The 19,977-nt window shown below is 51.8% G+C and overlaps 1 long non-coding RNA gene across 2 annotated transcripts; it reads left to right on the top strand.

Moving 5' to 3' along the window:
- Nucleotides 1-333: 333 nt before the first annotated feature.
- LOC122213602 lies at nucleotides 334-18,022 on the top strand. Of its 2 annotated transcripts, XR_006199596.1 has the most exons (5): nucleotides 334-556; nucleotides 1,033-1,687; nucleotides 13,580-13,680; nucleotides 14,294-14,441; nucleotides 17,187-18,022. It is a non-coding gene; the product is annotated as an uncharacterized LOC122213602 (long non-coding RNA). The 2 variants fall into 2 exon arrangements; XR_006199597.1 differs by lacking the exons at nucleotides 13,580-13,680; nucleotides 14,294-14,441; nucleotides 17,187-18,022 and adding an exon at nucleotides 4,148-4,483 and having other exon boundaries at nucleotides 1,033-3,583.
- The last annotated feature ends 1,955 nt before the right edge of the window (nucleotides 18,023-19,977 follow it).

The raw sequence follows: 19,977 nt of genomic DNA, 5'->3' as shown, positions 1-19,977 counted from the left end.
CCTGGAGCCCGTTTTGGATTCTGTGTGTGTGTCTCTCTCTGCCCCTCCCCCACTCACGCTCTGTCCCTCCCTCTCTCTCTCTCTCAAACGTAAACAAACATCAAAAACATTTGTTTCAAATACACATGTGTCGAATGAATGGATACCTATGGGGTGTAGTAGGAGAGAGAGCGGCAGCCTCCTATTCTGAAGCAGGACTGGCCCTGCTTGACCAACAGAACATGGCAGGCGCGATGGAGTGAGACCATCAAAGCTAGGTCATAAAAAGCATTGTGGCCCCTGCCTGGGTCTCCTGGGTGGCTCACCATGGGAAGCAGCAACATGCAGCAGAGACACTCAACCAGCCCCATGGGGAAGGCCATGCAAGGAGGGTCTGAGCACCAGCCTGGCAGCTGTGTGAGGGCACCGCCTGGGGAGTGAGCCACCCAGCCCCAGTCCAACCTTCAGATGAGCCTGAGGCCTGACCAGCACCTGGCTGATACTCCATGAGAGATCTTAAGTGAGAAATGCCCCATCAGGTCCTTCCCAAATATCTGACTGAGACAGACAGTGAGAGGTAAAAAATGTTGATTGCTATTTTAAGCCATTAAGTTTTTGTGACCATGCAGCATTAGGCAAGAAGGAACACACACACACACACACACACACACACACACACACACACACTGGTGTAAAATAATTGTACTCATTTTTTAATAACATACCCAAGGTCATTCATTTATTCATTTGTTGAAAAATCTTTTATTGGACACTGACCATGAGCCCCAAGAGAAGGATACAAGTGAAAAGATAAAACCCTTGTCCTCAAATACTTGGAGGCCCATCCAAATTGATGTCTGGGTGACTCAGTGCAGCACAGCACTTGGCCTTTCAAGAAAGACACATCTGACTGAACCTCCTTCCTTTAAGAAATAATATACAAAGTATATTGAAATGTCCAATTAGTTGCTTTAAAGTCAGTTAATTTCTTGTTTGTTTATATATTCAAAAATGGCACCATCCTGCTTAATTATTAACCTTTTTTCCCCTAAGAATTTGCTCCAAATGACTTAACCGTTTCCAGAATCCAAGTATACCTTCAGAAGATGGAGACTCACCAATGTTGAGGCTAATCCAAAGAAATTCCAAAGTCCATCCCCAAAGAGGCATTCCAAGGGTCAATTTTGCCCACTTGCTAAAACACGGGGTCAGCAGACGGCTTACCCAAGAGATTCCGTAAAACACACAGTATCCATTTTGAGGGTAATTTCTGTGTCAGTTAAAAAGTCAGTCCCAGGACATCATTGACCTCTCCCCACCCCTGTATTTTGGAGGAGCATGTCTTCATCTGACCCGTCCAGCAGCATGTACCCCATTCAGCTCAACAAGTTTGGCCGAGCGCCTGCCCTGAGCCAGCCCTGGGGTTGTGCAGCCAGAAGAGGGGCCACTCACCCTCCGTGGTCTTGCACACTCTTTGGGGAAATAAAGCACTGACCCTGAAGCCACTCATGGGCAAAACAAGACGTGAAATCCACAGGGAAGGCAGGGTGGCGAAAGCCATCTGGAGGCCCAACTTTGGAGATGGGGAAGCAGAAGGAAGTACCGAATGTGCAGGCAGAACGGCCAGCTGACTTCCGGCTATGATTTCAAGGACCCAGGCTCTCCAAGGCTGCGCTGACCGCCCCAAAACATCTCGCAGGGCGCCAGGGTAAGATCACTCACTGGACCTTCATAGGACGCAAATATGTGAATTTTTCGACGTGCAGAAACCACGTGGTCTGTAGACAGAGGCGGGCACCAGAGTTCAGGAGCCCTGAACCGAACTCCACTCTTACTGCCAACAATTGGGCAAGTTACTGAGATATCGTGAAACTCCAACAACACAAAAGATGTAAAATGCTTTACAAAGTTAAAATGTTGTATGGTGAACCCAACAGGGGGAGCCTGGAAGGCCCTAAGCACAGCAACCTAAATGAGTCCGACAAATTCACTCGCACAGAGGTCGGGTTTTTAAGGGCTGAGACGGGAGGTGGCTAAGTCTCAAGGAGCGAGAGATGGGTTAGCTTCGTAGGCCGTGTGAGGAGGAGAGGTTCAGGCAGGGCTGTACGGTGGGCAGAAGGGAGCTCAAGGGCCCTGGCGGTTTGTGGGAAGGTACTGGACCACCACACAAAATGGGACCTGAAGGTTCCAACAGAGGCTGGAAAGGGACGTGACTAATTTCATCAGCATCTCAACTGTGCCCAGGGCCATTCTTCGCCCGCTTGCTGTCCCCTTATCTGACTAGGGCACCAAGGTACTGGGCTCTGTACCGTGACGATCACGGGCGGCATTACATCACTAACACTTGTAAGGTATTAAAGGTCCCTTCCTACTTTAATTCATATTTTCCTACCTGAAATTGCTGAGAGCACAGGTGGCTCAGGGCTTCCCCAACATCCCCGGCACAGGACCCTTCGCCCCACATTTCTAAGATCTGGATCCACACCGATGCGAACCCCTTCCGCAGCCAGCAAGGCTGGTGGGGGCACAGGGAGGCACTGTCCCCCTCGGCAACTGGGACACGATGTCTGCCTCCAGCTCCTGCCACCCTCCTTCTTCTCCCACGACCCCCTCTTCTGGGAGCACAGGTTGCTCAGGTATTATTTCTTTCCTCCTCCTCCCCCTCCTCCTCCTTCCCAATCAAACTATCTTCCTGGCTAGCCCACGTGTTGAAAAGGAACTAATCAATTCACATCGGAATGCATGTGACAAATGATAACTTCATAAATTCTGGTTCCTAAGGATATCCTAGTAGAGACTAATCCCTTTATCCATAGAAGTGTAGCAGCAAGAAGGAACTTCTTGGGCACTCGGCAGACCGGTGCGGGGGATGTTTTGCAGAGAGAATCTTCTCTGGACACACCTGAGTCACCTGACAGCCGCCTACACTTTTCCACCAAGCTCGCCATGCCTGCGAGGCTCTTCTGCAGCTGCCAGCATCCAGGGGCACGTGTGCTCTTGCGTCTGGCTCCGTCCTTACGCTGATGTCTAGGTCAAAGCTGTAGCAGCTCTAACCCAAATAACACCCGCATCACAGACCCTTCCTGTAGATGGAAGGTGAGGGAGCATTTGAGCTGCGCTGGAGGACAGGAGGACAGGCCTGGGATACGGCCCTTTGAGGGGCTAAACCGAAGTGCTTTCCTGGCTTTCTTCTCAGTTTCTGCATTTCACATAAGAGGACATCAGGGTCCCCCGAGAGAGAATCTTTTCCCTGCCTTTGGAAGACAGCGAAACCCCGGGCTTCATCCCATAGCCCTCGGTGCAGCCAACTAAATCCCCAATTAGCAATTCAAACGGATTAATTTGCACTCTTCCCTGCTATCAAGCAGGTTTGGAGCATCTTAATTTTTCCTGCCACTTAAAGGGAACCAGCTGGATTCCCGCAGAAGACAGTGACCTTTCAGAGGTTTTTGCCCCCCTCCCCAGATATACGTGAGTTGCACATTCAATCACAGAGTGTCCAGCGGAGACAACTCCAGAGATGACCCTGAGTCCGATGTCTCACTTTCTAGATGAGACTACTGAGGCCACAGGGAAAGCTGACCTGCCCGCGGCCACCTGACCGGTAAGCAGAGCCTGTGAGGACCCTGACTGTTGACTGCACCCCCCGGGTTCACGTGATAGTTCTGCTCCACTCTTGAGCGCACTGAAGAAGGGATCATATTAACTGTACCCTCCAGCGGAATTTTAGAGCCGTTATATATTTTAAATAAACTCTTCATTTTGGAATCCTTTTAGATTTACAGAAAAAGTTGCAAAACTAGTCCAGCAAGTTCCCGTGTACCCCTCACCCAGCTTCCCCCAGTGTGACCCATGATACACGGGTCAAAACTAGACGTTGACACCAGTGCCGTTCTAGTAACAGGCTCTTTTTAGATTCACTTGTTTTCTCCCTAATGTCCTCATTCTGTTCCAGGCTCCAGTACGGGACTCCAAACGCCATTATATTCTAGCATCCTGAAATCTATAAAGAAACCAAAGATCCTCCCTGCCCAAACCCACATCACACCTCTGCCGTATTAGTGTAGGTGGCTGGTGACTAATTAGCTGATTCATTCATTAGGATACAAGACACACATATTAATCACCGCGATCATTCGTTTCAAGAAAGCTGTTCTTATTTCATTAGTGCCTGTTACTGGAAGGTCATGTGCTTGGATTCCACATATCCCGCTTTTCATTTCATGGACGACGGTTGTGGGCGAGTGCTACTAGATATTGACGCTCTCCATCAAGGCAGGAGATCTAACGGGAGATAACAGTTCTGTTTCACAACGGAGCCATAAACAAGAGCCCTGAATTTTCTCACTGTTCTTTCTGGCTGCAGCCAGGAAAGAACAAAGAGGCAGAACCATGTGAAGACGTATTTATTTGCGGAGCCTCATTTGTGGTTTTCTATACTCATTAGGCCCGGGCTAGAGCGCATGAGATGATCTTTGAGGACCCACAGTCTGTTTTGATGCGATGTCTGAGATACAAAAACACATTTGCCCATTCAAAGGCAATTTTTTTGTGCATTTCACTATAACCAAGACGGAACACCTCTCTTACAGAGAGAATTAATCTCAGCAGCAACAAGGCATGTGAACAAACACATGTCTTTCTGGCAGCCCTGAGACAACAGGGGCCATTTGTTAACGGGCTCTGTTGGGTCCTCCCCGATCACACCAAATAGTGGCTGCTCACTTCTCCCAGGGTTCATGCTTTCCGTGAATGTGGCGACAAAGCACCGTGGGGGGTGGAGAATGCAGCTCAGAGTGCAAGAAGTCCGGTGAAGTGTGTGCTGGTGTGACCAAGGAGGAGCTTTTGTGGGAGCGGGCCAGGGAGAGGTGCCACCGGGTCACTGTCACACGCGTTGTGGTATGTCAGCATTAAGCATTACTTCAGAGGCGAAGACTTTCGATAACTGCCCGAGTGCTGTTTCAAAACCCCAGCGTGGCCCCCACTGGTAAGAAAACCCCACATGGATACGCCGAGACAGGCAGGCGGTCCAAGGGGAACGTCTTCTGTTCAGTGCCCAGGACCAGGCTGTAGAGTCGCCTGCTCAAATGTGCGGCTCAGATGGGTTTCACGTTTATAGTTAGAATCATGAAATTTCATCATCCGAAAGCACCTTGAAGTCCACCCAGCCCAACCTCTCAGCCAGGATACCACCCCATTAGATAACCTGCTGGACTCTACATAAAATACCCCCAAACTGGAGCCCTCGTGATCTTCTCTTCATCCCACTCATTGACACTTTTCCTTCGGAAAATATTTATTAATCATCTATGACACGCACTCAACGAGCATAACATGTGGCTAGATATATACATATATACATATTCCAGAAGTCAGGCTAAGGCTGTAGTTTTCTCTGCGAGGCCCAAGCCACTAGCATTTCTGATTTCTCCCAGCTCTGTGTTGCAAAAGCTATATTCCAGGCAAGAGCAGCTCGGAGGTCTGAGGATCTCTTCTTCCACCAAGGACCCACTCATGGTTCAAAACCTGTGACTCAGGTGTGGCACACCAAGGCCATGGGCCCTGATCACCCTCACCCCAGCATGCTTGGAAGGCAGAGATTCCATTCCAAGAGACACGAGCCAAGACGACCAGCGGCCAACACCCCCACCGGTTTCCTGCTTGTAAAGCAGGGGTGTCATCCAAAAGAGGCAGGCCACTGTGCCCTCCCTTAGTTCTAGAGAGCAGAGGCAGAGGTTTTTTTTTTTCCCAGGAGGCAGGGATAGGCCTTAGGAACAGAGAGCTCTGTAGCTCTTTCCAAGGAAACTGACTTTATTTGGAACAGAGCAGGAGGAAGTTCAACTACAGGTGCTGTCAGAAATGACAGAGATTTTGGTAGTAAGAAATTAAGAAGAGGCCGGTCACTTCATGAGTACAAGGTGAACTACAGACTAGCTAGTCGTTTACCAGAGAGAGCCAGCGAAAGAGACAGCTAAGAGCCTTTCTGGGACTGGAGCAAGGCTCAAAGACAGGCCCCAAATACCCCACAAAGGGGCCTGAATTTAATTGAACCTGACTGTGGCAGTTTATGCCCAGGGGCCTTGTCAAAAACAATAGAGCAATGCGTCAGCATCAGTGGAGGCTAAGAGCTGAGTGTGATACCAACAGAGGAAGACAACTTAACAGAGAGAACAGGGAAAGAGACAGTCAGAGAGAGCCCTGCTAAAGCCACTGTCGTCCCAGGGTGGCTGAACACAAGCCCAAGACTGTGCCCTCTGGGGAGTGACATCAGAGGTTGCACACTGTGAGCCAGGTCCCCAAACAAATAAACAAGCAAATACTAACAAGCCCTGCAGACCAAAGACTCAGTACTCGGAGTTGCTAAAATATATTATCTAATATGTCCAGTGTTCAACAAAAAATTATGAGACGTGCAAAGAAACAGCGTGACCCATATAAAGAAAATCGGGCAACAAAAACTGTTTTTGAAAGGGCTTAGCTGTTAGACTCAACAAAGACTTCAGAGCAGCTGTTATATGTTCAAAGAACGAAAGGAAACTGTGTTTAGGGAAGTAAAAGAAGGTATAATGACAATGTCTCATCAGGTAGAGAATTTCAATAAAGAAATTTAAATTATTAAAAAAAACAGCCAAAGGGAAATTCTGGAATGGAAAATTATATAATAAGCTCAGTGAAGAATTCACTGGAAGGGCTCAATGGTAGATCTCAGCTTGCAGAAGAAAGAATCAGTGAACGTGAAGGAAGACACATGCAATCTCAAGAGAAAAGAAGGAAGAAAGAGCAATGGGGCCATAGAGAAATGTGGAATACACATGGCATGCCAACACGTGTGTGATGGGGGCACCGGAAGGAAAGAAGTGACACCAAGGAATATCCGTAGAAATAGTGGCTGAAAACTTCCCCAAATCAGTGAAAAATATTAACCTACACAATCTAAGGAACGCATCAATCTCAAGTAGGATGCATGCAAAGAGAGCCACAAACAGACACATCGTAGTAAAAATGTTGAAAGACAAAGAAAATCTTGAAATCTGCAACCAAAAATCAACTTGTCACTTGCAAAGAACTCCAGTAAGATTTACAGCTAACTTCTTATTAGAAGCAATGGAGGCCAGAAGGCAGTGGATGGCATAATCAAGGTGCTGAAAGAAAAAACTATCAACCAAGGCTCTTATATCTAGAAAGACTATCTTGGAAAAAGGAAGGTGAAATAGACATTTCCAGATAAACAAAAACAGATGGATTTGTTGCTAGTAGACCCACCTTACAAAAAAAGGCTAAAAGAAGTTCTTCAGACTGGAAGCAAGTAACACCAGATGGTAATTTGAATTCATACACACACACACACACACACACACACACGCACACGCACACGCACACACACGAGTGCTGGTAAAAGTAATTATGTTAGTAATTATAAAAGACAGTATAATTACATATATCTTCTCCTTTTTCTCATAGCCAATTTAAAAAGCAATTATATAAAATAACATGATATAATTGTATTGTTGGGACTGTAACATGGCTATGTAATATATCTGACAATACACACAGGAGGTGAGTGGTAGCAAAGCTATATTGAAGTAAGAAAATAACACCAGATGGTAACTTGAATCTGCAGGAATAAATTAAGAGAACAAGAAATGATAAGAAGATTAATATAATGAACATCAAAAATACATATTTGCTGTCCTTTCTTCTTCCGGTTTCTTTGAAAAAATATACAATTATATAAGGTGATAATTATAACAATGCATCGTTATTTTTGTAACACATATAGATGCAATATGTATAACAAGGGGACTATATAGGAGTAACATCCCAATATCTCCCAGAACTTTTAGTATAAATCTGGAGTTGATTCTAACTTAAGGTGTATATTATGAGCACTACAGCTACCACTGAGAAAATAAGTTTAAAATATATGGTGAAACTCATTACAGAAATTATAATGTTATACTAGAAAATATCACTTAGTGCAAAGGAGAAACAGAGAAGTAAGGAGAACACGCTCATAGAGAAAAAATTAAATGGTAGCCATAAATGGTAGACATAACCATATCGATACTAACACTAAATGTGAATGGATTAACAATTTAATCAAAAGACAGCTTGTCAAACTGGATTTAAAAACAAAGATCTAACTATTCTTCCCACAGGAGCTACACATAGATTCAAACATTCAACTAGGTTAAAAGAAAAAAGGATGGAAAAATATTTCTTATGCAAACAATAATCATAAAAATCTGGGGTGGCCTTACTAACATCAGGTCAAATAAATTAAAATTTTAAAATGTTACTAGACACAAAGGGGGACATTTTATAATGATGAAAGGGTCAATGCATCTGGTAATATAAGAATCATCAACTTGTATGCACCTAAGAACATGGGAAATAAAAACTAACAGAATTGAAGCAAGAAATAGAAAATTCCACAATAATAGTTGGAAACTTTGACTTCCACCTTCAAGAATGATAGAACAACAAGGCAGATCAACAGGCAAATAGAAGATTTAAACAACAGTGTAAATCAAGTGGCCCTAACAGATGTCTATGGAATGCTCAACAACACCAGAATACACATTCTTTTCAGGCACATACAATACATTCTCCAAGATAGATGACATCCAAAACCATAAGCAAGCTCAGGTACATGTTAAAGGATATAAATCATACAAAGTATGCTCTCCAATATCAATGGAATGAAATTAAAAATCAATAACAGAAAGAAATTTGGTAAATTAAAAATTATGTGGATATTAAACAACATATTCTAAATAACAAATGAGTCAAAGAAGAAATCCCAAGGGAAATTAGAAACTACTTTGATATGACTGGAAGTAAAAAAGATAGCCTACCAAAATGTAGGCTACCAAAATGCAGCTAAAGCAGTACTTAGAGGGAAATTTAATGCTATAGCTACTTATATTAAAACTGAAGATCTCAGGGGCATCTGGGTGGCTCAATCAGTTAGGTGTCTGACTCTTGATTTCACCTCAGGTCATGATCTCATGGTTCATGGGATCAAGCCCCATGTCAGACTCTGTGCTGACAATGGGGAGACTGCTTGGGATTCTCTCCCTCCCTCTCTCTCTGCCCCTCCCTCGCCCCCCCCCACTCGCACTTTCTGTCTCTCTCTCTAAAAATAAATCAATAAATTTGACAAACAGAGAAGATCTCAAACTGATAACATAACTTTTCATGGTAGGATCCTAGAAAAAGAAGAGAAAACTAAATCTGAAGCAAATAGAGAAAGAAATAGTAGGGACTTACCAGAAATACATAAGGAGTAAAAAAAATAATAGAGTTAACTTTTTGTGAAGATCAATAAAATGGACAAACTGTTAGCTAGAAGACTCAAATTACTAAAATCAGGAATGAAAGAGAGACATCCCTACCCCAATCTTGTGGAAGTAGAAAGTATTATACGATAGTGCTATGAACAACTGCATGCTAACAAATTAGATAATTTAGACAAAGTGGACAAATTGCTAGAAAGGTAGAAATTATCAACACTTCCTCAAGAAGAAACGAAAACTCTGAACAGACCTACAACAAGTAAAGAGATATGATTAGTAATTTTAAAACATCCGGCAAAGAAAAGCCCAGGACCAGATGGTTTCACTAGTGAATTGTATTGAATATTTCTTAAAGAATTCATATCAATTATTCACAAACTATTCTACAAATATTGTTTCAAAATCTATTTCAAAAGTTTGTTCTGTGTGGCTAATATCACCCTGATACTGAATCAGAAAAAGAAATCACAGAAAACAAAATTACAGGTGGAAGGAAGAAAAGAAGGAAGGAAGGAAGGAAGGAAGGGAGAAAGGGAGGGAGGAAGGAAAGAAGGAAGGAAGAGGTAAGGGAGGGAGGGAAGGAAGAAAGGGAAGGAAGGAAGGAAGGAAGGAAGGAAGGAAGGAAGGAAGGAAGGGAGGAAGGAACAGAGGGAGGGAGAGAGGGAGGGAAGAAAGAAGGAAGAAAAGGATTAGAATTTTTCTTTTAGAATAGTTTGGAAAAGAACTATCTCTTGTCACAGATGACGTGATCTTGTATATAGAAAATCTTAATGAATCCACTACATAAAGTATTAAAAGTAATCAACAAAAATAAATAAATTTTAATAGTACCTATATAGATAATTAACATGGCAATTAATATATGTAGTGGGTTATGAAACATTTTTCTATTGCCTTAACTCTAATTAAAATTTTTGATTATTAAAAATTAAAAAATACTAGTAATAAGTGGGTTTAGCACAGTTGTAGGATACAAAATCAATATGCAAAAATCTATTATGCTTCTATACACTTGCAATGGCCAATGGGAAATTAAGAAATTAGGAAAGCAGTTCTGCTTATGAGAGCATTGAAACGCATACAATACTCAGAATAAATGTTAGAAATGTAACAAAGGAAGCACATAACTTCCACCCCCAAACTATAAGACATTGTCAACAGAAATTAAGGTCCTAAATAAAAGAAAGGCCATCCATGGTCATGGATGGGGAGACCTCACTTTGTGAAGATAGCAAAGCTCCCCGGGTTGATATACAAACTCGACACAATTCCTGTAAATACCGCAGATGCCTTTTTCTAGAGAAATTGACATGCTGCTCCTGAAATTCATTTGGAAATGAAAAAGACCCATAATAGTCTAGACAGTCCTGAAAAAGAAGGAAGTCGAAAAATTCACACTTCCTGACTTAACAGCTACTTCAAAGCTACCGTAACCAAGATAGTGTGGTACCCGCTCAACGCGTATAGATCAGCGAAATTGAACTGAGAGTCCAGCACTGGACCTCATATCTGTGGTCGGCAGATCTTCAGCAGGATCCTGACACAATTCCATAGGGAATGGCCGATTTCCAACAAACTGTGCCGAGGCAGTGGGACAGCCACATGCGAAAGAATGACCCCGAACCCCTACCTCACCCATAATCAGAAATTCGCTCAAAACAGATGGGACGCACCACCGTAAAAGCCAAAACTATAAACTTGTTATGACTCTTATTTTTAAATGAACCGATAAGTGTTTTTAAATTTTTTTCATGTTCAATTTCGGATGGAATAAGCAAAAACTCTTTGGGGTCCTCAATCATTTTTAGGAGTGCCAAGGGTCCTGTTCAAAACGATGTGTGAAAACTACTGAGTCAGCAGGACAGCCAGCAAAGCTGGTGGAGCAGGAGGAGGGACAGGTGTCCCTGAAGACAGAGCGTTCAGGAAGAGCGGGTGACTGACCGGACACAGTGTTTCCGAGGGGACGGCGTCCTCCTCGGTGCAACTGCTGGGGAGCTAGGGACTGGCGGAGGCACGCAGTGAGAGCCCTCATTCCCACGAGGCACAGGCAGGGGAGACGGGAGGGGAAGCACACAGGGGGCAGGCTGGCGGCAGTGGGGCCAGGCTTCCTCTGGACTCGCGGGGCCACAGATGAGAGAGGAAGCCTCAGGACAGACGTAGGGACTGGAACAGAAGGGCGGCCCCGCAGAGGCCGAGCTGGCGCAGTGAGGTGGGGACAGCATCCCTGGCCACGGGAGGAAGTCCCGAAGGGCTCTGTGCTTGACAGGGGCAGCGCGCTGGCCGTCCAAGGCTGTCTCCTGAGCACGGCGGCGAGCAAGGGTGTTTCCAAACCCACCACAGACAGCGCTCTTGGGAGGGACGTGCCACTGTCTCGCCGAGGACATGCACTGTCCACCTACACGTGTCCCACCGACACCAGGAGGCGGCAGCAGCCTCCCCCACCCCCACCCCCCAGGATGCTCCCTGTGGACACCCGCAGGTGCCCTGACTCGGCAGGTTATTTAACTACTGTGCCTCAGTTTCCCTGGTCGTCACACGGGGACGACAGATCCGGTGGAGCACAGACAACAGGGGTTGACTCACCACTATGCTTGCCCCGGTCTGTCACCGAGCTGGCCCTCTGCCCCGTCTACCTTCCTCGTGCCCCCAGTCGTCCTTGTTGGAAGCACAGAGCACAAGGTATGCAGGAAGCGATTCATCGCTCCCTCCCTCGTCAGGGAAGAGGAACCCACGCCGAGGGGACCGTGACAGCCACGCCCCCAAGGGGCCGGCACTCCCGGGGACTGTTGGAATTCCACGAAGGTGGATGCCTGGGCCGGGGGAGCCCCGTCGAGCAGCCCAACCTGGGAACGTGGCTCGCAGGCTTATGTTCTGGCGCTGGGCTGGAAGATTCTCCATCTGCAAAAAGAAGGGGCTGCAGGAAATGGCTTCTCAGGGCCTGTGTTAGACACGGGTCCCCTGAGCTCTCGCCCCCAGAGGCCAGCTGAAGGTGTGCAAAGAACCAGGCCACCCACCGTCTTCCCTAACGGAGAGCTGACGAAGAGGGATGAGCACGGGGAGGCGGGGCGGGGACACACCTCACTGGCGGCCCCTCCATCCAGTCCTTCGGTCTATCCGCCCTGCAGGCTGCAGCGTCCCGTTCTGGACCCCCGCCCCTCCGCAGGGAGTTGACTCTGCAGCTGCTAGCCAGTGCCGGGGCAGAAGTTTCTAGGCCCTCCCTACGCAACTGCACTGACCCGAGTCGCTGTCGCACTTTGCCAACGTTACTGTAAAAAGATGCTAAAATAGAAAAGTACCAGGGGGCAGCTCAAGACCCTCTGACTTCCCCCATTCCCTCGCAAATGTGTCCTTTGGAACAACCACCTCAATTTGGCCAACGGGCAGTTTCGGCTTCAGAGTCTTGTTAAAGAGGAGCGGGAGACCGGCCTGGCCTCACCGTCGCTGGGGAGCCTCCGACCGTAATTAGAGACACGGCTCCTGGTGCCCCTGTTCTCTGCCCCGCACAGAGGCCCCAGGCCTCCTCTCCAGGGTACAGGAAGGGCTGCGTTCCGGGGGCGGCACCGGAGAGAACAATTGCACGGGGCCGGCTGTCTGCAGGGCCGGGTGCACCCCGTTCCCTAGCAGTCACTACCCGGGTGCCCTCCTCACAGCCTGCAGCCTCCGGCAGGCCCTTGGCGCCTCACGGCCTAAGCAGCCGGACCGACCTTCCCCCAGGACCTTCTCCCAGCAGCCCCTTCTCTGCCACGCGCGGGAAGACAGGCACCGAGGGCCCAGGGCTGGGAAGGGTTTGCTGCTGAGCCTGACCCCCTTGTTTCGTACACACGCCATAAGGGTTTGGCACGGGGCGTGCTTCCTATAAATCTAAAACGATACATCTGGGTTTGAATGAACCATAAAAACGTCCCTACCTTGGCAAGGTGGCGTCTTTTCTTTAGGAAGAAAAAGGAAATAATCCTGCTCATAAAGTCAAGTTGAATGGGTGATGCTTTTTGATAAGAACATTCATAAAATGAGTAAGAACACGTTTTCTAAGCTCAGGAATCTCCGGCGGGAGGTCATCTGGGAGGCGCGAAGGGGGGCTCGCTGGTGAGGGGGCGGTCAGGGGGCAGGAAGTCAGGTGGGCGTGGACAGGACCAGAGCCGCCTGGAGCAGGCGGGAGGGGTGAGCCCCATCGACATTCTGGGTGATGATGACACTGGCCCCCACTTCCCGGGACACGCGCTAAGCACTGACACAAACTGGCCCACTTAATCTGAACAAGCAGCTGCAAAGCCCCTGTTGTCACTGCCCCTCTTTCACAGAAGAGAAGTCCAGGCTCGGGGTAGTGAGCTCCTCATCCAGCAAGAACAAAGCAGGTCTGTGGGAGCCCAAGGAACGGCGGCCTTCACCCGGTGCTGCGCTGGTGAGCTTGGCCCTGTGTTGATCATGACTTACTTAGGGATTTTTCTAGCATTTCACGTCCTTGAAAACATGCGCATGCCGTTCACATACAAAGCGGCAGGCGAGTGTTCAGGGCAGTTTGGCCCCAACCGGGAGTGGCCAAGACGTCCTCAGTTAACCAGGCCGTGGTCCAAGCCCACGGAGCCCCGCTCAGCAGTAAGGGGAGGGGGCTCCTGGTCCCTCCCTGTATCCTGGGAGGGATACACGTGCCATCCCACAGAGGGCGCGACCCGTGGGGCGGGTGTGACAGGGGCTGCCCCGTGCACCTGCTCCTGCTGGTGAGGCTGCCCAGGGCCCTGCGGTCCGTCATTCCACGTGACGGCTTCCAGCCGTGTGCAAACCTAAGATGAGCCCAAAAAGGTTTTCACACCTGAGTGTGATCCCGCGTGCGTGAGGATCTTCAGGCCCGAGGGTGATCCTGAACGTGGCCATTGGAGAGGTGCCCTCCCCTTTCCTGGGGAGGGCGCGGTGCTCGGGGAGGGCGGGGGGCAGGTGGGTCCCCGGCTCAGCCCGACACGCCAGTGTCCCCACGCAGGGGGCTCCCGAGGCGGGCGGGTCAGACTCTTCTCCACCAGGTGGTGACCTTGGAAGTCCCAGCCGCGGATCCACGTTGGGGACAGGGCAGCGCCCGCAGGCTGAGGGATACCACAGCCCTGGCACCAGGCCTCGGCCCCGCCTTCCCATCCATGGCCCTCCCTCTGCACAGGGCTGACTCCAGCCCAGGTAAAGCCAGTAGGAAACTGCTGGACGTTTCTGGAAATGAGGGAAAGGGCCCCTCCCTCTGTGTTCAGCTGTGGAACAGACGGGTGGGAGGAGGGCCCGGTTCTCAGTGAGATACCCGCAGGGCTCCCCTCGGGGCCTCGGTGACTCCTGGTCCCCACCAGCTGTGGACTCGAGTGAGGTCTCCCTGTGACCCGCGGGACTGTTGACAGGCCAGGGGCACAGCGGGGGCCGCTCTGGGCTCCCACCTCCCCCCTGCCTGATGGCGCTTACCGACCCTCCACAGCCACGCGGGCCCTGCGTGTCCTCAAAGCCGTGACCGGGGGTCACACGCCAGCACACCGGCAGATGCAAACTTGATTCCATGTCCGGCTGCCGTGGGCCTCGCCCCGACCCCACACAAGTCATCGCACACGTGTTAATCATTCCAGGCTCAGCCCCGCACACACATGTGACACACCCTCATGCAAGCAGGGTGCGAGGCTGGGTTTTTCAGAGAGGGGCCCGGCTGGCGGGCAGGCCCGTGTACACACAGCCGCCCTCAGGGAGCCGCGGGGCAGGGCGCCGGCCGCTCGACTTAGCAGAAAGTACCAGGCGCCTGGTGAGAGCCCCACAGTGTCATTTAGGCAAAAACGCACTTTCACATGTGATGGTGTGAAAGGAGTCTGAGCCCTCAATCCAGGGTAGCAGCGTTAACTGCAAAGGCTGAAAGCTGGTTGGAGAGTCAACCCGCTGAGCCGCCTCCCAGGTGGAAATCACGGGGACAAATAGGGACAGAGCCATGGAGACACAGGTGGACGGGTGCAGGCAGCGGCCGCGGGGACACGGGAGCGTGCACCCTCGCCTCCCCGGGAAGCAGAGGGCGACAGGTCATGTCCCGCTGGAATGAGGAGGAAGAGAGGGCAGAGAGGGTGGAGGGCAGGGCGGGGCGTCTGCGAGGATCCGGCCCCCCTCGTCCTTCAGAGGAAGTGGAGAGCTTGTGGAGCTGCCCGAGCCCCCAGGACTCCCCGCCCGGGGGGTCGGGGGTGCAGACGGGTGTCCCCGCATCCGGCTCTCCTGGCTGTCAGATCTGACGCCCCCGGGGCTCCCGGTGTGACATGTGGCCGGTTTCCTCCCCAGACCAGCCCCGCTAGAGAAACCCCTCCCTGTGCTCTGCGGGGGGCTGGGGAGGGGGACCCAGGAGCGCTGGGAATGAGGCACGGCCGTGCCAGGGGCTCCAACAGAAGTGACCTCACCATTTACTGCCTCCCGTGGCACGGATATCTTGATGTCCTCATGCACCGTGGCCTGGAAAGAGCTTGGGAAGGCCCTGTTGGAGGGGCGTGTGCCCGCGCATCGGCACGCAGGGGTGGCCCCCAACACCGCCTTCAGGGCCGAGGACCCCCCTGGAGAATTCGCCCCAGCTGGATGGCCACCCCGGACTTTTACGTGGGACGTGTGCCGGGCCCCAGGCACGGCCCTGTGGTGCGGGGAGGTGAGCCGGGATCCCTGTCCACAGTCCCCAGGAGAGGTGCGTGGCTAACACCATTCTGGGCTGTTCCAGTGCTCTGAACGAGTCAGTAAGAGGCCACCTGAGGAAGATGAGGGAAGCAGGGTCCGTGCAGTAGCCTGGACGCAGGAGGCACTGGAGGCAGGACCCATTCCATCCTTGACGCCTGGTGGACGGGAAGCATCAGGGTTGACGCCACGGCTGGTGGGCCCAGCTGGGCGGACAACGGTCCGAGCAGAGGGCAGGACGGTGGGGGCGAGACGGCGTGAAGGAAGGGGTCCTGTCCCGTCACCACTCGGAGGGGCCCGTGGGGCTTCCGGGTGGGGCGTCTGGTGGGAGCCTGTGAACAGCGGTCAGGGCCCGGCAGGGAGGCCCCGGGAGCCGTGGCAGGGCACCCCCCGTGGGAGCGGCATGGAGCGGGCACGAGGGGCACCCAGGACCAAGAGCAAGCATGCGGCCGACCGACGAGGGAGGCCCAGTCAGGAGCCCACCGGTGGTGTCAGTGCCACAAAGCAGTGTCCCCAGATCGAAGGCAGAGGCCCCGAGAATGCCCCCCACCCCGCACCGGGGGACCCTCTGCGGCACACTGTGTCTGTGATCAGTAGACACTAACGAAATCCCAAAAGAGAAGCACAGGCGAAACTGCAAAACCCACTAGCTCTTCTTGGCCACGTGCGGGACCCAGGACGCGCTCCGTCTCCCCTCCTCCTGCGGGGCCGACGCAGGGCGCCGGCTCGGGGAGGCCGATCCGAGTCCAGCACAGCCAGCCAGCCTCCCCCGCGGCTGAGGGCCTGTCTGCAAGTGTCAGTCACGAGGCGGAGGACAGGACGGGACGCTGTTCTCCGCCCCCTCCTTCGCCGCAGCGCGTCGTTCCTTAGCCGTGAGGAAATCCTCAGGACCCCAAGTCCGGCTGAAAAGAGCAAACTAGAGAAATAACAAAATCTCACACGGCACATTTCTTTAGGGTGACCCAGCCTGCCCCAGGCTCAGCGTCCACAGATCCCGACTTGTGGCCCGGTGGCAGCCCGATTCTCTCGGCGACACCGGCTGAGGGCTCACGCGTCCACCCGCCGGCCTCCCTTCCCTCCAGCCCCTTGGGGGGGTCCCTTCCCAGGCGTCTCTGAGAGTACCGCTCTCCCGGAGGGGTAGCTCCTGGAGGCTCCAAACCCCCCTCGCCCCGATTTCCAGCCGTTCTGCGCGTCCCGCACGGGCGGGGAGAACACAGTCACATCTGGGTGTCCTTTGTTCCTTCGGCCCAGATGCCACACAGCCTGGCCTGGAAGGTCCCGAAGCCGTGAAGGAGCCGGCCCCCCAGCAGAGACCAGCCTTGGGGGACAGCCTGCCTCGAGTCTCCCCGGGAGAAAGCATGAGTGACGAGGGCAGAAGCTGGGGCCCCCACGGCCAGCCTGCCCGCCCTGGGGACCAGCAAAGACTCCGCGGACGGTCCCCGGATCCGGGACTTCCTCCTCTCGTGGGGGCACAATGGGGAGCTACAGACAGGACGGAACCTGCAAGGCGCTGTCTGGTCCCCAGCCGAGCAAGTGCACACTAACGTCTCGCGGGAGGGACGGACGGACGGTCAGCTGGGTTCCGCTGACGTTCTGACCTCACACGGGACACGGAGTGACGTCACGTGTTCACACTGCCCACGTCCAGTGTGTCAGACCCACCAGCACCGAACGAGGGCCCGGGCGACCCCAGCGGGGAGAACGTCGCTCCGGCCGGGGCTGGCCTGCGTGTGGGCCCTGTGTGTCACGTGCCAGACATTCGGGACCTGCACACGCACGTGGGGTCGCTGTTCCGTTGTGTGCGTGGATGACACATTTGCCCAGAGGAGGTCGTCCTCCCTGCTCTCACCGCCCTCGTGCCATTGTCCCTTAGAGACCCTTGATGGCCGAATTCAGGGGCCACCAAAGCCCCGAAGGAAGGAGCCAGACTCCCCTCCTGTGACCTGGGCACAGTGTCAGCCCGCTGGGCCTGCCTCCCTCCTTCCCATGCGTGCTTTCTAGGGCAATGCGCCCCGAGTCCTCGAAGCCCCTGGTGGCAAGACCCGCACAGGCCCACGGAGACACGCTTTGCCCACCATCCCGGGGGAGACAGGCCCAGGTGGGGGACGGGGCCGTGGGGAGGGGGCTTCCGGGCTCTCCCCTCTGGGCGCCGCCCACCCCTGCTTCCTGGCTGCCCTCGGATCCGGCTCTCCCTCTCGGATCAGCCCCCACCCACTGCTGAGTCAAGTTCAAACCTCGTCCCAATTCCTGGGGCCACTTTCATGTGGTTTCTGTCTAATCTGAAAACACCTCCCTCCCCATTGTCTTTGTATTTGTGGACTGTTTCTGAAGTCACCTTTTGAAAACCCCGGTGCCTAGGAAAGTACATATTTCATGTGTGTGCGGTCAGTGTGTCTATGCAGGATTCCCTCTGCCAGGCTCGCTGGTGGGGGCGGGGCAGGAGTGGAGACCAGGCCCCTCTCAGGGCCATGACCTGTCACAGCCCTCCGCGTCAGGGTGCAAAGCGCGTTCCCACACTCCGTGTGCGCTGCCTCACGTCAAGTCCACCCGGCCCGGGGACCTGGAAGACGAACGGGTCCTGGGAGGCTCAGGTCCTGGCAGACGAACCCCGGAGTCTGTGCTGCGACCCAGGGCCTGGTGCAGGCTGGGCCTTGCCGTCCTCCTGCACCACACCCGCCCGGGGCAGGGAGCCCACGGAGCACTCACTGCCCGGTCCCGGGAGCCGGGGGCCCACGGAGCACCCACTGCCCGGCCCCGGGAGCTGCGGGCTTCTGCAGGACAGAGCTCATGGCTGCTGAGCAGCAGGGTGGAGGGAGCAGGGCTGTTTAGGACGCAGACTCCTCTCCAGACGCCGACCGAGAAGCCGCACTTTCCACACCCCCTCCGCGTGTGGATAGACAGCCTCGTGCGCGCGTGATTCCGTTCCGCGGGGTCGGGTCCTTGGCTCTCTTTTCCCTGCCGGGGGCAGAGAGGCCCGCTCCAGAACCTTCCCCGCGACAGATTTAAATGCCGCTTAAGGTTTGACAAGTTACACTCGCGGTTTTCAAAAGAAATCATTTTTTTTTTCTGAAGAACTACCTTTCTTGGCATAAAATGACTGGAAAGTACCATGGATATCTCAATAAAACACATCAAAAGTAACTTTCTCTGGCTTGTTTTGACACGTCCACTTGTGGTTTCTGTCAACTTTAGCTAAACATCAGGTTTTCTCAGACAGAACAAACCATTAAAATATTCAACAGAAAAAGCAAATAGATATAATTCCTTTTCTGTTTGCCTATTTTCAAATAAAAGGCAATATTGAAAGGAGCGGCCAGCCCAACTCAAAGCGCATTTTTCTGATTCATACGTTCGCCATAATTATTTGCATAGGATTTAAATGTCTAAGCCCTGGATCTTACCGATTTTTTTTTCAAATGTTGCATTGTAAAGCCGAAACATACTAAGCCAGTTTCGTATTTACAAAGGATTGTCCAGTTCTGTTGAGTCTGATAAAAGTTAGAAGGGACTTGTGAAGGTTTGAGATTAGACCGTTCGTTGCAGGGGAGGCCTGAAAGAAACCTCTTCCTGTTTGAGACGAGGGGGGATCTAGCCCGTTAGCCTGGATAATTCCCTTCTTAACGCTTCCCAGGGCACAAGACAAGCCACCTCGAGAACGTGGATCCTGGCAGCAACACCAGGGGAGGCCCGCTCTCTTTGCAGCCGGGCCTTGAGCTTCCCGGTAGCAAAGGCAAAACAGAAAGCTTGCCCAGGAGCATAATGTACATCTTCTAACAAAACGACAACTTGCAGATTTCTCTCAAGACACAGAACAAGACAAAACAGAACGATAACTTGCCCGGAGGAGTGGTGGCCAGAGTTCTGTGGTCACACCGAGCAGCGCCTTCAAGTACGGCTTAGAAACACACGAGGACAAAGTCCTTCCAGCCTTTTGGAAAGGGAACAGCCACAGCAGGTTTCGCAAACCAAGGGAGACGCGGTATCAGGAGGCTGAGTCAACACCGCGACACCGTGTCCCGATCCACGGGTGTCCACGGCTCTG

This window comes from Panthera leo, chromosome A2 (assembly GCF_018350215.1).
Source record: "Panthera leo isolate Ple1 chromosome A2, P.leo_Ple1_pat1.1, whole genome shotgun sequence".
In the NCBI taxonomy this organism is placed as follows: Eukaryota; Metazoa; Chordata; class Mammalia; order Carnivora; family Felidae; genus Panthera; species Panthera leo.
Note: the sequence above shows the minus strand (reverse complement) of the source record. Positions and strands in the feature narration are given on the sequence as shown.